This window comes from Hermetia illucens, chromosome 5, assembly GCF_905115235.1.
Source record: "Hermetia illucens chromosome 5, iHerIll2.2.curated.20191125, whole genome shotgun sequence".
Lineage (NCBI taxonomy): Eukaryota > Metazoa > Arthropoda > Insecta > Diptera > Stratiomyidae > Hermetia > Hermetia illucens.
In genome coordinates this window covers 83501462-83515044 of record NC_051853.1, presented here as the reverse complement: position 1 = coordinate 83515044, position 13583 = coordinate 83501462, and positions in this window count along the sequence as shown.

The window sequence follows — 13583 nt, the reverse complement described above, 5'->3', positions numbered from 1 at the left end:
TATATAGTCCTACAACACAAAACTAACGTTAGTTCACTTCTTTTCTAAGATTTCGTTCCTCATGCTTTTATGAGGGATTGTTTATACACAACGCGCAAATTTCGACACTAGACTTTTCTCTTTGCTTTAAACTCTGTACCTTATTCAAGTATTAACGATTAAACGATTTGAATCTAATCTCGGAATCTTCGTTTAAACTACACTTCCGTTAGCACGATGTGGTGTTAGTTTTCTCGGTCGGATTCTTTTATTTTGCTCGCGAAAATCTTCACTTTAGGATGAATCATCCTCTTCTTTTTCCTCCGTCCTCACTCTTATCTTTCCTCTTCATCGGTTTCTTTTTCCCCTCAGTACTCGCTGCACCTTCCTTCGCTCAATCCACCAGCCTTCTCCTCAAGATCAAAAACTTGCTCCTCCACCCAAAAGCTCCTCGAACCGCCGTCCTTCAGTTCTCAAACCAAACTCCCCGTTTTTTTCCTTCCCGCCAAAAACCTCCTCCCAGCAACATTCTCGCTGCCTTTGTTCGTGCACCGCTTCTATTCCCGCTACATAGCCTTTCTCACTCGCTAGGCAATGTTGCGGCAACATGCGCATGCGCCTGCGGATGCGGCAAATCATTCCCCTCCTGTCAAGATCAATTCGCTTGAATACATTGAATAATGTGCAATCTGCGGCGAACTTTAAGGCAATTGCACACTATTAAATGCATTGTTTAAGCAATTTGATTAAGAAAGAGCCGAATGAAATTCCGCTCCCGTCGCGCAGCCGCGGTCACTACAAACCATGGTCTCTAGAATCATTCAGTGGTATGCAGCCTTCCCTTGTCGCCAAGAACTTCATTAGTTTGAGATCAATGCAATACAGACGTCAGACATCAATGAGTCAAGTTTGTGGCATGCTGCCGAAAGCCTTGGCGTAATCGATATTGCGAGTAAATAGACTTCTTTGGTTTCAAGTTCATTGCCCTACAACTGACGAGTTATTCTTTGCAACCGCTTGATCCAACTCGGCAGCACTTCCACACTTCCGACAGAATGTTGATCGTCTCGAGGAAAGCGTTGATTCTTTCGCTAATAATGGGTGATTAACGACCTGATTTATGCTTTGTTTCAACCAGCCATGTATACTGGTGAACTTTTTGTACCAAGAATTCTGCCCCCGGCCCAGGCCAAGACCTCTCCAAGTGTTCGAACTGTTTATGGCACGTCGAACCGCCTCTTCGGTAACATCCGCAAAATTCATGCTCGGTATGATGTTATGGCTAGTGTCTACGACAATAATTCACTCGCATTCTGGGTGGGTAATACCCAAATTCCACCCCAACATTCTTTTGCTTTCGTTACCAAAAAAACAACTGTATGTTAGGATTCATTGGCTGATCTGGAAAAACTAGCTCCTCGCGTACATTGCATTGTGAACACGTCTGGAGTGACTTTCGCGAAACCGTTGTAACCGACTGGACATGACAGAAAGTTTCTGAATAATTATGTCCGAAATTTCAACTACGGGTGCCTCACTGAGGATCTCATTGTTCTGGTAGACTTTCTGGAGTTTGTTCGTCCCACCTGATGGCATCACCAGTGTTGATTTAAGCACCAGCAATGTCCTGCCTCAATTAAGGGCGATGATGTTCTGGACGAATGTCCATGGTAGATGTCTTGGTTTACTCAGACCAATAACGCAAAAGTGAATCTTCTGACCGTGGAATCTGATAGCAGCGACTATACCACAAACATGACACAAAAATGACTGTGGTTGCAGTAGCGGTATATCAGCACGCAGTAGAGATGCAATCTGGTCATTGATTTGGGATAGAGTTCCCGCAGTTGCTGTAGATGTATGAAGTGTCTCAGAATACTTGATCTATGTACAGCACGCGTTTCCGAAAATTCTATACCCTTCTTTGGAATTCGTCCGAAGCACAGTGGAGACTTCAGCCGGACGCTGAGGAAGAGTACTCCCGCGAGTAATAAAACGATAGCCCACAGTGCAGTGTGGTAGTCTTGATGCCGCCGCCTCTATCCCATCGACTTTTGATCACGAGTTCCCGAGATGACCTACAGTCGAACACGCTTCCTGATGAGGGCGGGAATTGTCTTGCTACGAGTAATGAAGCGCTGCTGGTCGGAAATCCGCTCTTTGATGCAGCAACTGGCAGTAAAATGTTATACTTGCCCCCGCTGTTTTTATTTCGTAGTAGGCAATGAAGAACTGCGTTCTGAAATTGCTTCACGGATTAATGCAACCTAAATGAAGTGGCGTTCCACAACCGGTCTTACTTGTGATCGACGTACCACCGAATGGCTCAAATTTTCCGTAATCTCGTCCACCCTGTCGCTCTCTATGGTTCTGAGTCTTGACTGAGTATAAAAGACGATGAATGGCATATTGCGGTAATGAAGACATTGCGTTGGACTAGTGGCATGACACTTTTTCATCACATCCGAAATGGGGATATCCGCGATTGATATGGAGTTGCACCGGTTGTGGCAAAACTGCGATAGTATGGTCACGTAATTTGCACCAACGAGAATTCACTTGCCAAGATTGGTCTGAACATCGAAGTCGATCGTAAGCGACCAAAAGACCGGCCGAAATAACGGTGGCTTGATACGCTGCAAAAGTTAGTAGTAAGTAGTAATAATTCTGCAAGACTACAAAGTTCTTGCACATTTCGAATTACATATTTCCAATAATAACCATGTTTTTTCAGGCTCGTACAATGGTGCGTGAGGCACTGAAGGATTCGGAAGAACCCCTCGTCACATTCCCTACCCTGGCTAACACAGAGCCACAGGGTACATACGCGAACAGTTCGTAGGACCTTCAATATTTGCAGGGAGATCTCCACTCCAATTTCGTCACCTTTTTAGGTTTCTGGGATAAGTCTCTGATCTACTTCGATTCCGAGCCCCAGGATGGCCTTTTGAACATAACCCACTCCCATAAGGAAGGACACGACGAACGACTGGTGCAAAATACGACGGGAGGCAAAATATTTGCGGAAGTCCTCAGTGAAATCCGCTGCATGATTAAACTCGAAACGGAAAACGAAGGGTGGCGGAGTTCTCGTCGAACTAGGCCTGACGACGAGTAGCGAAAGTACGTTCTATGAAGCGGTCAAGGAACTACTGTGAGAGAAGGCTCTCGTTTCTAGCCAAGAGCTTATGTGCCCTCTAAAAATCCGAGATCTAGAATTCCTCACAGAAAAGGTCGAAGTGAAAAAGGCCACAGATAGGCATCACTTCTGAAAATGTTCGAGGCCAAAAACTCGCTCTGATGGAAGTCCAGGAGCAATATTCGAGGAAACTCCTTATCAACAACAACAAAATTGGATGGGTAGTCAGAAGAGTCCGAATGCGGATAACCCCCATCAAGCACTACATTTGTCTAGACTATGGACACACATCAACAACTAGGGGCGGTGTAGAATGTTTAGGGCAGAACTAGAAAGGGTGATCCGCATCCTACAAATTAACATGCATGGGATTGCACTGGCTCACCAGTTGCTAGCGCAGTTCGCTGTATAGGTAAAACCTGATCTAGTACTAATCAGCGAGCGATATCGTAACACGGATCCAGCGTCATAGCATCTCGACTTATCGGAAACTGCTGCCGTCTGGGCTCGGGACAGCGTTCGACTTCGTATTCCGAAGGAAAGGCTTTGGATTCGGTGTTTGGGTATACCGTTTTGTGGACTTTATCTGACATCGAATAAAACGATGCCGGACATTCGGCAGCGATTGGATACTCCAGGGGACGCTGTTTCAGGCACGAAAGGGCAAATCCTGATAGGAGGTGACTTTCATATTAGGTTCCTTGAATCGGGCATGCCTCATGTTCCTTGAATCGGGCCTCTCACAGAGAGAAACGGATCCTGGAACTAGCGGCGAAAACCAGTCTTGCTGTGTTAAACATCGGCTCCACGCCAACGTTCCGTCGCCCAGGCTACGAAAGCAGCATATATCTCTGATATAACTTTTACGTCGGAATCTTCGGCGTCGTCAGCAGACGGGTGGTGAGTCCGAGAACGCTTCCGAGCAAGTGAACACCAGTACATTGCGTTTCGAATGGTTGGCGCTACTTATGGGCATCCACCAACCCGGCGCATCCCTTGCGTGTGGAATGTCATGAGGGTGAACATCGGAAAATTCGTCGAAGTTTTTGGAACAGGCAAAGTCACAATAGAAGCAACTCACGGTACTCACACGGGGGTAATGTTACAGCTGACATTGTTGAAAACTTAGTGGTGGCTACGCAGACGACGTTACGACACTTGGTGCTGGACGTACTGTTGAACAGGCGCAAAGCAAACTCGGCATATTGATGTGACGGATAAGCGGATGGATGAAAGCTCATGGTTTCAACCTGACATCTTAAGCGAACAGAGAACTCCAACCCTGCGTTCCAAATCGATCGACTAGTTGACTATAGAGTCAAAAGCATCGTTAACACACCTCGGTTTAACCCTCGATTGGAAGATGAACTTCTTCAAACAAATCGAAACAGCAGCTTACAGAGGGGAAGGGTGCGGGTTGCATACTGTCTCAAAACTGGTGTGATGGCGACCATGGGAGTGATCCCCATTGCCCTCCTTGCTAAGGAACGTAAAACTACCTACAACCACAAGGGCAAAGTTATAAGAGGGGTGATTGCTCATGAAAAATGCCAACGTACACTTACCGAGTGGCAACTCTCTTGGAAAAATGAACCAAGAAGCAGATGAACTACGCGCCTCATTGACAAAAGATGTGATATTAATTACTTTCTTACCCAACTCTTAAGCGAGCATGCAGGTTTTCAGTCATACTCTGCCTTTCGTTGGTGAGAATGATTCCCTGACTTAAAGACTCCCAATGCCGAAAGAGCGGGAGGACTAGCCCGAAGTAATGTGTCAAACCGTTCCAGGTTAGTTCTCTGATGATAAGGAGGTATTTAGTTGGTGACCCGACAACACATCCAATACTTATACTCCCATAAGTTATTACATTATTACATCTTTTGGAAAGCATAAGATTCCGGTTATTATTATTATTCTGTTAAGGGAAAGTCGCACCGCGTCCTTGAAGAACTATTGTACCCCTTTTACTGGTTATAGTGTACCTGTTGATCATAGTATCTCAAGCAGGCCTGTAACCGTTAGGAACTTTAGTATGTTCCCCACTTCCAGAAGTTTCAGCTTTGCATCAGGTATTAAGTGTTCTCCCAGATGTATCGACCTACTTTGCACAAGTGCCGGACACTGTCCCAGGACGTGCATAGAGGTTTCGTCCTCCTCCTCACAGAACCTGCAGGCAGTGTCCGTAGGTATCCCTAGCTTCCCTAGGTGATAGTTCAGCCGACAATGATCAGTGAGAATTCCCACTATGATTCGGAGGTTCTTTTTGGTGAGGTTTAAGCAATCCTTTGTGCGCATGGGTTCGTATCCCCCAATAAGCACCCTGGACTGCTCCATCCCTGGTAGGCCCGCCCAATATAGTTCCCTAAATCGTTTCTCTTCGTTTCTTAGATTCATAGCCATGAAACCGTTTCCGATTCCACAGAAGGGCTATGCCCGTGTAAAGGCATCCCTGCTCCCTTCTTGGCTAGTTCATCCGCTGCCTCATTGCCTTCCAACCCAGCATGGCCTGGAACCCAAAGTATCCAGACCTTGTTGGACGAGCCGAGTGTATTCAGTCTCTCAAGGCATTCCCATACCAGTTTAGAGTTCACCTGGTTGGACCTAAGTGCCTTGATCGGTGCTTGGCTATCCGTGAGAATAGCTATGTTCTGCCCCCTGTAGTTCCTTTGCAGATTAAAGGAGGCACATTTGTCTATCGCGTAAATTTCCGCCTGGAATATGCTAGTGTACCTGCCCATTGGCTCAAAGTACATTTTCCTTGGACCAATGACACCGACACCCGTTCTCTCTGCTGTGAGGGATCCGTCAGTGTACCAAGTAATCAGTTGTGTGTATGTCGCAGCGACGCTCTCCCAGTTTGCCTTGTTACTCCAACGTGCTTCAAACTTCTTATCGAAGTGAAACCTTGTTGTCATGTTGTCCCTCGGTATCAGTAATTCGGGATACCGCCTAGAAAGGATATCAATCTTCCTCGATTTAGGCAGCTCCCCGCCTCACTCATACTACCGGCCATCCTGAATATTGATCTCCTTGCCTGCATCTGTATGTGCAGATGGAGAGGGGTCAATCCCAGAAGGACCTCCAGGGATGCCGTTGGGCATGTCCTCATTGCCCCACTGATACACACGCAAGCCAGCCTTTGGAGCTTATGTAATTCCCTGGCTTGTGTGCTGAGTTGGGTTCGTTCTGCCCAGATTACCGCTCCATAGGTAATCATTGGCCTTACTATTGCAGTATATATCCAAAGTAGTATCTTCGGGCTGCAACCCCATTTTTTTCCTGCTATGGATCTGCAAGTCATCAGGGCCCTCGTGGTTTTTCGACAAGTGTTTCCGACATGTGTCTTCCAGAGTAATTTTTGGTCTAGCGTGATTCCCAAATATTTGGCCTCTGTTTCTCGTTTCACCTCCATATCATGTAATGTTATGGCTTTCAGGTGATCCAGCTTACGCCTCCTAGTGAATGGTACTATGGTGGTTTTGGTTGGGTTGATCCGCAGTTCCACCTTCCTGCACCAGGCACTAGTAACCCTTAATCCAGTTTGGATTCTATCACATAGGGTATCTTCATATTTGCCCCTACAGATTAGAACAATGTCGTCCGCGTAGCCCTGGACTTGTATTCCAGTATTAGTTAACACGTCCAGTAGTTCATCCACTACCATACTCCACATCAGCGGCGATAGTACTCCACCCTGTGGACAGCCTTGAGTGGTGTTCATGATAATAGAATTTGTACCTGTTTGTACCTCTATTTGTCTGCTTTCTAGCATTTTGCCCATCCAGAGTGCCAGGGTGTTTCCTACTCCTTTGCCGCTCAGGGCATCCTGTATCTCTGTGTGCGATGTGTTGTCGAATGCTCCTTCGATATCCAAAAACGCGCACAGTGCAATTTCTTTTGTTTCTATGGCGTCCCTTAGTACCTCTGTCAGCTGATAAAGAGCAGTTTCAGTTGACCTTCCTGCCCGGTAAGCGTGTTGATAGTAGGATTACACTTTAGAACGTTAGTTCTAATATAGTTGTCTATGACCTTTTCCACCGTTTTGAGTACGAACGATGTTAGGCAGATTGGTCTGAAAGATTTAGGAATAAAGACCACTTTTGCCCGTCTCCATGCCCTTGGTATGTAACCCAGTGCTATGCTCCCCCTTACCACCCTCAGAGGAGACTCTAAGATAATTCCTAGGCCTCTCTGGATAAGTGCTGGGAAAATGTCACCTACTCCGGGAGATTTCATTGGTTGAAAAGTTCCCACTGCCCATCTTAGCCTAGCTTCTGAGCATACCTCTTTTGTTAGTTTCCAGCTCTCTTTCCTTACCCTTTTATTCGTTGTTGGGGTGTCAGGCAGATTATTGTCGCCTGCCGCCGACGGGTAGGACCCCGAGAAATGAGTTCTGAGAAGCAGGTGTACCCTGTCCTCCTCATTCTCGGTGAATGTCTCATCTTCCTTTTTCAAGCAGACAGAGGATATTCCCCCGTCTTTGGATACAGCCTTGTACAGCCTGGTTGCTTCTGTGATCTGTTCAATCCCTTCACAGAATTCCCTAAAGCTGTTCCGTTTCGCTTCCCTGATTGCGTTGCTATACGCAGTCAGTGCATTTTTATACTTCCGCCAGTCCCCGGTTTGTTTTGCCCAGTTAAAGAGTTTTCGTACCTCCGTTCTCATTCTGGCTAGGTTCCTGTTCCACCATGGTACATCCCTTGATGACTTGACTGTCTTGGCCGGACAGCTGGCCTCATATGCGTCAATGACGATTGTGTTGAGGTCTTCCACCACCGTTTCTAATTCCAATTCGCTCCTGATGTCACCGCCCCCTTGAAGGTGGGCAATGTTGTTGCTCAGGTGCGTTGTGTAGGATTCCCAATCCGTTCTCTTGGGATTCCTTATTATTCTTTTTATTTCGGAGTTACCCTCAATGTCGAATCTGATTATCCTGTGATCAGATATTGAGGGTTCATCCGACACCCTCCAATTCCTGACCATCCCGTTAATTAGGGTATTTTCTAGAGTTATATCTAATACCTCTTGTCTGGTGCTGGTCACAAATGTTGGAGTGTTCCCTACGTTGTATATTTCTAACTTATCATATTACTAAGAATAAATTCGAGAAGGTACTCACCTCTACGATTAGTGTCGCTGCTTCCCCACACTTCGTGGTGGACGTTGGCATCGCAGCCGACAAGAAGTGGTAACGCCCTCTCCTCGCAATACTCCGTCAGCTTTGCGATTTGTTCCGGTGGAGCCCGGCTCTCGTCTCCTGGGAAGTATCCCGATGCTACAACTACCTCTCGAGTGCTCGACAAGGTCCCCGGTTAAGAACTCTGAAAGACATAAGTATTTTAAATTACATTTGAGAATTATGCAAGCTCTCGGTTTTTCACAAGAGGAGTCCCAAATTACCTGCATGTCTCCTCCTTGCAGACCGCGAATCTGCCCCCGGTACACCCAGGGCTTCTGAGCCAGCACTATTCCAATGTTCTCCTTGGAATTTGCCCTTGCAATCACTGCAGATGCAGCTCTCGCATGGTGGAGGTTTATCTGGGCTATCCTAGTGCTGGCCATTGGCTCCGTTATTGTTTGGAGCTCATCTTCACTGTCGGAGTGTCACCCTCCTCCTCCGACATGGCGCATTCCTGCGCGTCGCTGTCCACCCCGAGCCCTAGGAGCCATGGTTTAAGTCGTCCAGCTTCTGCTCTTCACTGGGCAGCATTTCCCTGGTTGATCCAGTTCTTTCCGCCTCTATGGCTTCCGCGACTTCTTCAGGGACCTCGGTAAGTTTTCCACCCGATGCCTCCTCCGAGCTCTCTTTCCTTGACTTTTCCTTGTGCACATGCACGGGCATGTTGCCAAATCGGTAGTTGATATGACAACTCCGACGTCTAATTGCCTCTAGGGATCGGTTATCTACCCCGATCGTGAGGAGTTTACCCTTTCCCTCCACCTTGCTTCTGAAGACTCTCCATAGTCGAGTATGGAGATCTTCATTCTGAACAATTAGGAGTCTCATAAGGTTTTCTGTTTCTATTGCCGCGGCCTTTGGCAGAAAAACTGTCACCATGTAGGCTCTTGGTATATCATCTCCAGCACATGTTGATAGTTCTACCCCTTCCCAGCCTGGTAATCTAGGAATTATGGTTCTAACCCATTCTGCGGTGCCTTCCGTCGCGCAGTCCACCAGTATAAGGCCTGGTCGAAAGCGTATCCCGGTGAACACCAGTTTCGACGTCCAACCGTTGATCATCTACTTGACGACAAGTTCCTCAATGATTTCCTGTTCCTCCCGAGTGAGTATTTGCTCGGGAAACCTTTTTGGCAGTATGGCCAGTCGAATGCCCTTGACCGCACGACCGCACTAGCATAGCTAATGCCGGGCTTCCTGGGTCCTGCCTTCACTCCTGACCTGCCCGGGTTTTTTCCTCCCGTGGGTTCAGGTCTGGGTTTTTTGGGAGCATTCCCTTCATGCGGGCTGATCTCTGCTGCTCCCCGCTTTCTCGGCTCCGGTAGAGATGGCTTAGGTCTGTCCTGAGCCTTCTTAAGGGCGTCTTCTGGTTTCAGGCCTTCCTTCAGATAGCGCAGGTACCATTTAACCCCGGCGCCACTGAGACCTGTCTCCTTCCTGACGTCTGTTATATTTATCTCAGACGTGCTTTTGCTGGTCCCTTCTCTTTGAGCAGTGGTGTTCGTTGGCTGTAGTCCACGCAGTATACCAATGCCCACCTTGGATCCACTGCTTGACGTCCCAACTTCTCCCTTCTTGGGTGTAGTCACCTGGCTTTCAGTAATTCGGAGACGTGCCTCCGCCTGATTAACCAGTTTTGGTGCGGTACGGGGCCCCGCTTTTTTGGTTTGGTTGTACTCATTTGATTCTCACGAGTATGGACGTTAAGAGGTCCGCCGTGCCATAGCCCCCCGTAGCACGGCAAGGTCTAACTTACTCACTGAGGCGACCAAGTATCAGTGAGGCTCCGTTCGAATACAGTCAGTTACCCCCGACTGCAAACTATCCAATGGGCACGGTTCGCATGACACCCTGGATTGGGGGAGGTGTTTTTCGACTCCCCAGTCTAGATCCGTAGCGTTTTGTTAATAGTAGGGTCACCTCGTACAAGGTGTGGCTATCACCACTCACTAACGGTCTTGGTAGACGAGAGGCTTGGCCCCTGAAAAGGCACACACCGTCCCAGAGGAGAGACAACTCATCCTTTGAGAGAGATAGGTTGGCCTCAGGGATCTATGTTCCGCATCAGTCTATCCTGCAGTGCACTGCTTGACCCCCGAAAATATTCCGGTTAGTCGTAAACCGCATATGGGTATCATATCAATTTGAAAAAGAAACCTGAAACGAAATTTCACTTATTTGGAAGAAACCTGAAAAATGATAGATATAAGTTTGTAAGCTTCAACACCAGTATTAATGTTAACAGTCTGGGGAAAAGAAGTGCAGTCCGTTGTCACTCCCTTGCAGGCGAAAGTAACCTTGAAATTTATTCACACAGGGGTTTCAGCCGACGTACTTTGTACTATCCTCAATAAAACAAAAGAAAAATGCTGAGATCCGGAAAAGAGATAAATAAAGTCTAGTCGGAGTTATTTCACTATGCTAAATCCTACCTCTTTATGCGGCCAGCAAAATGCATTGGCGTGTGAATCATAACCCCTGTGTACCTCTGTCGATGTTCATCAAGGAGCGCCCTCTCACCACTCCTCTTTGTCTTTATGGACACTGACGCACGAGACATCCAACGTCGAGCACCGTAAAACGGTCTGAAATTAAATCTGAATAAAACATAAAACATGAAACGGACACAATCAGTGTCAGCGAAAACTGGTGTTCTTTATGCTTGAAGTATCAAATAACGCCTCGAATCTAAAATAAATTTCATTGTCGTCCGTCGCGTCGCCCTCTATGGTTCTAAATGTTGGCCGACTACAAAGGACGGTAATTGAGACGAAGATGTTGCATCAGACTAGTGGCATGACACGTTTTGATCACATCCGAAATGAGGATATCTGCGATTGATATAGGGTTGAACTGATCGTGGAAAAATTGCGAGAGAGGAGTATTCGATAGTATTGTCACGTAATTCGCGCTATGGACAATTCACTCGTCAAGATTGGTCTAAACATCGAAGTCGACGGTAAGCGACCAAAAAGCCACCGAAACAACAGTGGCTTGATACGCTGGATAGGAATTTGTAAGCTTCGAGACTGCATCCAAATCACCCTTTTCGCCGAACCCGCTTGTGGGTCAAAGGCTATAGAAAAAGAAGAAGATATTATAGATTCGCGGCAAATCTAGTAATCCTAGGTTCCTCAAAAGAATTCATCACTTACTCGAAGGAGTTACGTGACTTTCCCTGGTTCTTCCGTAGTTCGACATTAGCTGCACATGGATGTAGTTATGTGCATATTTTCCTTAACTCACTCTTACTACATAGTTCGCACTATCTGTTTCTAGTTATGCGACAGATGCGCTCACACTAACAATAGGAACAAGGAATATTATTTTCAATCCTCAGTGTAGAAAAGCGAGGGAGCTTATATCTGAAGGATTCCCGCAGATACAGATGAGTGCATTGCGCCGGATTTCTTCAATGCAAACATGCACAATTCTTCCTGCACTAATTGCATTTTATCACATTCGTAAGTGCAATATGCAACGTAAGCTCTCCAGTTATGAACGAGTCAGCATTCCATGGAGCTAGCTGGAAGGAACAAAAACAGATGAAAGTTACAGAAGTAAAAAACGGGAACGTTTTCCCATTAGTAGTGCGAATATTAACAAAATGAAACAGACTAGGGGATGAATAGAGGATTCCCTGGGTAGCATCAGCGCTGGCTGTGTAGGAGCCTTCCTGCGAACGCCGTTTTATGCTAGCAATCGCTTCTATTGGTGTGCTCCACATACCTTTTCCATACATTGTTCACAAGTCGAAATGGGCGCAGCGTTGCATTGAAAGCGTGAGGGGATTTGCCTTCGTTTCCGCTTTTTTATGAACTTTCAGAACGAGAATGCCAGGAGGCTACGAGAGGATGCGAGCTGGCTGAGTAAGTCAGTGAACGGGATTTATATTTTATGCTCTATTACCACCGAGTCAGATTACTGATGAGGGTGGGAATTAGACGGAACCCAGCACGCAAATAAAAGCGGCTGGGAAAGGATTAGTTCATTTCCCGCAGTCACGCGATTGCTGCATAAGGGGTCATTCTCCTTGGGCGCGAAGGCGACATTACTCAAAATTGCATTTTAATAATTAGCTGGGATGTCACGTGATTTGTTGATTGTATGTAATCATGAGAAGTGACGGAGCGCTGATAGCGTCAATTATTTCTATTTACATCAATATCAGGCTGCACAGTCCCTAAGATGAGAAAAGTTCGGTTCATATCCCGCCTGTCATTTTAGGTCTACAGGATTTATCTGAAAAGGCCAGAGGATAGCGAATCCTCCTTTAATAATGGGGAATCCTTCAATTTAAGGAAAAACATTAAAATTTTATTATGAAACTTGGTAGGAATTTTCTGTATATTTATTTAGTAAAGATTTTAGATAATACCGGGTTAAAAATAACTTTATTCCAGTTCTTTTAACATAGGATTGCACCCTTCTAAGAAGTTAATAAGAAATAATTCTGGTCGTATAGGGAAAAAGAGGGGCCAGAAGGAAGGAGCAAAAGCAAGCTATCCCATGAAGACCCAATTGGAGAATGTAATCTTTCTAGTAAGTCTCGACGAAGCTAATATTTCAACTTTTCTTCCATTTTCAACTGAGGAAAAGTACAATCCGCCAGATATTACTAGGTTGTTCAATAAGTTTTGCGGTTCGATAAGAGAGGGCGTTGCTACTAGCTAAAATTGTTGTTACGTTGGCACTCTTTATATGAACATATGTGACGTTTCTTTTCAATATGTCAATTCATTCTTTGTTTACAAGCCATTTAGTATCGACGTGTCACAATATTTTTTTACAAAGGAAATGATCAAGTGCAGTGCAGTGATTGAATTTTTATTTTTGGAAGGTTCAAAAGCAAAGAAATTTATGAAAGAATGTTCAAAGTGTATAAGGACTCTTCGCCTTCAATTAGTTCAGTAGAAAGGTGGGTTGCTGAATTTAAACGTACTCGTATAAACCTTGAAGATGATCCACGTAAAGACGTCCAAAAACAGCAACAACACCAGAAATCGTAGAAAAAATACTGGATATTGTATTGGAAAATCGTCGAGTGACTAAAAGGAATTTAGCAAAAGCCCTAGGCATCTCATTGGGCAGTGTAAGCAATTTTTGACTGAAGTATTGGGCTTGAGAAAGCTGTGTGCACAATGGGCGCCGCATTCGCTAACAATGGAACAAAAACACATTTGAATGCGACTTTCTCAGCAATATCGAGAAGGTGTTAGCATCAGTTTTTTGGGATGCGAAAGAAATATTGTTTGAGGATTACTTGCAAACTGATAAAATAAT